Source organism: Oncorhynchus clarkii, chromosome 22 (assembly GCF_045791955.1).
Source record: "Oncorhynchus clarkii lewisi isolate Uvic-CL-2024 chromosome 22, UVic_Ocla_1.0, whole genome shotgun sequence".
NCBI classification, from domain to species: Eukaryota; Metazoa; Chordata; class Actinopteri; order Salmoniformes; family Salmonidae; genus Oncorhynchus; species Oncorhynchus clarkii.
Window position 1 is genome coordinate 13,072,202 of NC_092168.1, and position 4,793 is coordinate 13,076,994.

A 4,793-nucleotide genomic window follows, 5' to 3' on the forward strand; every position below is an offset into this window, starting at 1 on the left:
TGTCAGAGAGAAGAGAGCGGATGAATATTCATGAACAGAGCTCAATCACAAAGTGCTGATGCTGTGGATTGTGGGTACTAACAAGCTTGCTGTGGTGCCCATCTGTTCATGTGAGTCTGTGATAGATTAGTCAGACGCCACAGGTGCTCTGCTGAAAGCAGTAGGTCCCATTCGAGGTCAGCTGGCACCGTAGACAGTCTTAGATTTTCACTTTGTATTTGCTGTTTGGGGTTTTACTTAGAAAGGGCTTGAAGCTTATTCAAGGCAAGCATTGTACTTTCCAAAGTAAAATGCTTTATACTCAGTGTATGAGTAGTATGGGACATGGTTTTCACTATTCCAGTGTGATTGTGAAGTAACGTTTTGGAAATGGTCATTCTGCTTCCATTTGGGCAAACTCAACTACAGGTTGAATTTTTTGGGGACTAAGACAAAAGTAAAAGGTATTTGTAATGAAAAGTGATTCATCTCTGTCAGGGAGAAACTTGGGCTGTTTATTGTCTTTCTTCGGTACCTTGCAATCTCTCTCCTCACATCATTTTCCAAAATCCATGGGAGGAGAATGGACCATGGATGTTCTTCTCCAATGTGCTTTGAGATGAAAGCAAGAGGATGCAAGGAATCGAAGAAAGACTAATTGAGATAAAGCCCTGGTGCAGTGGAGTGCAATATTCATAACCTTTTCAAACAATCACTTCAGAGTTTGTCTCTTAACCTCGAGAAGAAATTAGCAAGTTCCTATGTCATCTAAAGTGTGATAGATGTGCCAAATGTACTGTCAAATTGGCATGTGAACATATTCGTCTTTCTGCTGCATACAGTATATGTGGCACAGTCAGGTGATTTAGTCCCCGCTGACATCTAATTTGTGCTATACATTATTGTTTGAAAAATGCTGCCTACAGCATGTGTCTACATGGATGTATGCAGCGTGTCGCTGCAGCAAGATACTATTGCATTTTAGTTTAGTTACTTCTGAACAAATTAAGCTTTATATAGTTAGCTACAAACTAGCAAACTTCAACAACATGCAAACTTTGGAAGCATGAATCCACCCCCGGAGACATGACCAGATTAAAAGGGAGGAAAAATACAATATGAACACATTTTATAACTGGTTTACCAAAATTATTAGGACCTTATGATGTCACAAGTTACTGATATATGCCACCGGTTTCAACTATGGGACAAAGGAGTGAGCCCTGCATTTTTTGTGCATATGTATCTAATCTGATGTAATGCAAAACAAAACCTTTAAACTGGGCAATCAGCAGTTGAAAATTAACAAAGCAGCATCCCGCCCCTGTTTTGGTAAAAAGCTGAGGGATGGGGCTGGAGAAATGTAACCACCCTCAAATTCATAAACAGAGCTTTGGATGCATCGACTGATCCTTGCATTTGATATCAAAGTTACAGTTTTGACACTGTTTTGAGGCTATATAGTGTTTGTTTATATTTATATATTTATATATATATTTGCGCATAGGAGGGAGCAAGTGATGTATGATGTAGTGTACTGATTAGATGCGGAATAGGACTTTTGAGCAGACTTAGCTTCTGTTCACATCACTGCAGCCTCGTGAATTGGAAGAATCTTGGGAATGAAAATGCAGTAAATCCACATTTACAGGCTTGATAAACAATGCCTATGTCTCACTTTATTTCTTAATGGGCCCGACTGCCTCACTGGTTCATAGCCCTAACTCTGCTCCTCACAGGGACGTGACAGATGCCCATGAGGCAGGTCAGGTCCTTTGTCTTAGAGGTTAGAAATTACAGAGTTCTTTGCTCAGGAGTTGGGCAGGCTGTCTGGGTATAAAGAGGCCCATACGATGAGAGATGGAGAGCAGAGGTGTACAGCCAACCAGAGGTCCTCCTTCAGACACAGAGATCGAAAAACCAACTCACCGTCATCATGAGCCATAGCCCAGAAAGGATGTCGTCTTACCGCCGCCACTTTGAGGACATCAGCAGAAGCTCTACATTCTACCAGGTCAAGGTGTCCAGCCCTTCCCCCACCCGACGAGATGCCCGTACCCGATCCGCCATCTTCACCCACGGTGGTTCAAGAGGTGGCACAATGGCCCGAAGGACCATGTCCTCCACACAAAGATCTGGCGTGGCTGGTGGGACAATGTGTGCTGGTATGGAGGCACACGCAGCGTTGAGAGACAGGAGATGGTCGTCCTTAACAGCAGGCTGGCTGTTTACATCGACAAGGTTCACTCATTGGAGCAGCAGAACAAGCAGTTGGAGAAGGAGATTGAAGGCCTCCAGAATCGCTTTGTGAAGCTGTCTGGCCTGCGCTTGCTGTACGAGCAGCAACTGAGGGAGCTGATGAAGATCGCAGATAAGATGCGAGTCCAGCGGGACCTGGCCCTCGCCGATAAGGAGGCCATGGTCGGCCAACTGGAGATGATCAAAGCCAAATATGAGGAGGCCCTTGAGAAGAGGAAGGTGGCCGAGCTGGAAATCGAAGCATTCCTTCCGGATGTCGACGCGGCCACCTCTGCACACATCGCTTTGCAGAAACAGCTGGAGCAGTTGGAGGTTGAGCTCATGTTTCTCCAGAGGGTGCAGAAACAGGAAATTGAAGAGATGGCTCAGGTCTATTCTGGTCATTCCTCATCCCAGAGCTCCTTCGCCCTCCCTGACCTATTGGCTGCTCTCAAACAAATCCAAAGTCACTACAATGAAATCGCAGCCAAAAACTTGGCTGAAATGGATTCCTGGTACAAATCAAAATTCGAAGACGTTACCAACAAGACGACAAAGCACGTCGACAAGGCCCGAAGCGTTAGAGAAGAAATTACGAGCGCCAGGAAGGATATCCAAAACAAAGAGTGTGACCTGGATGCTCTGAATGACACTGGAAGCAGAGGTCAACAAAGCAACGGAGAGGTACAAGAGGGAACTGGAAGACTTGCAGGCGAGGATCGAGGCCCTGAAGCTTGAGCTGGAAACCACCAAGGAGAAGATTGCTCACCACCTGCGCGAGTACCAGGACCTTCTGGACATCAAGATGGCTCTGGAGATTGAGATCACGACTTACAGGAAGCTGATTGAAGGTGAGGACTTGCAACTCAGCAGCATGGTCAAGAACCTGTTTTGGATGAGTGGCAGAATGAGTGCGATTGAGCTCAGAAATAAGCAGTGTTGGGATTAGTTTCTTTAAAAGTAATATAACATATTACTCGATACATTTAACAAAATAAACTGGTTACTTTACAAGTTATTACTTTACTTTCATGAAAAATGTCAAAATCTCACCGTTTGTTTAACTGTTCGAGGGAGCAAGACGAGCTGTGCACGCTCTACCAGAAATAGGCTACATATTAACTAAAGGTTTGATCACTAGTTTCACCTTTCATTTGTGGCGGTGATTTCCTGTACTAGTCTACAAGTACTGCATTATCATATGGGCTGTTAAATTAGGAAATCTAATTAGGAATATAATTAGGAATTCTACAGTACACATGGCTATATTTTCATTCAAAATCTCTTTCGAGCTGCCAGTTCTGGTTATAGACCGCACGTACAGGGACCTATAGAGACGTATAGAGGGCACACTTGCTACTAGACGGGAAAGCCCTTTATGGGATTTGCTATCACAGAAGCGATCTATGGAGAGCATATGACATTTCTCCAAACAGCCTTTCTCCGCTCGCTCGTGAACTAAATGAGGAAACAAGTCGAGATCGGATCATGGAAACACGCTGCCGGTAGAGATATGACTCTGAAAGTAACGCATGCGTTGTTTGACAAAGTAACTGTAATAATATTACCTAATTTGAAAAAGTTTCTTTACTCTGTTACTCATGAAAGTAATCTGATTACGTAACGCATGTGTGTGGCTGGAGGAGTGGCATTGAGTGGAATTGGTGGAGGTAATGGCAACGGAAATGGTAGGGGGCAATGGAAAGGGAAACAGTGCAGGTGGAATTCGAGCGATCTTCGCCCACGAGGAACAGGCAGTGGAAGTGACTGAGAGGAATTACGGTCCTCATCAGAACCGTGAAAACAGAGGACGACATGCTGGAGCGCAACATCCAAGAGAAGAGCTACAGGTGCAGCAGATGACACGCAGATGACACGGATGAGGAACAACTGCAAGATAATGTGACCTTTTCTCAATCTTTAAATAAATCCTTACATCCCAAGAGCTTTGCAATGATGACCCATGCCTGGCCTGTCACCTGGACATGAGACCATGAACTGCCCCTGTAACTATGTAAAGTGTGCCTTTGTGTGCCTTCAATTTGCTTAAGAAACAAATCAAATTCTCAGTATTAAAAAGACAATGGGCCTTTGGCATAGTGACTTCAATGCCAGAGTGTCAGTGTGTGTGCACATGCTGATGGAGCCGTCTTCATAACCCTCTCTCTGATTAATAATTAGAGAGAATCGGTAGAGGAAAGATTAGCATATGTCTAGAGTGGCAGATAAGATGAGCGTTTGGCTAATAAAAGACTAGGATCTCTAAGATACAAAGAGGCAGAAACTTGTTAGAATAAAGGGCTTGTGTGTGACTCCTTGTTGGAGGGATGTATTATGGTGTTGGTTGATGTGTCAAAAAATAGGCGACTGTTTTTACTACACCTCAAACCAATGCCATACCTAAATATACAAGGGGATGGCTGAGCTGGAGCGTATTCAATGGGGTGCAAGTGCAAGATGCTGAACATTAAAATAGAAACGTCTGTGATGATCTACACTAATCTGGACTGATGTTGGCCTTCAAACACTGACCAACAGTTATGGAGCAGTGATGGTACCAACTAACTGAAAGATTG

General features: G+C 44.1%; 1 pseudogene; it reads left to right on the forward strand.

Moving 5' to 3' along the window:
- Positions 1-1,915: 1,915 nt before the first annotated feature.
- LOC139380062 (desmin-like) lies at positions 1,916-3,166 on the forward strand (annotated as a pseudogene).
- Positions 3,167-4,793: the final 1,627 nt, after the last annotated feature.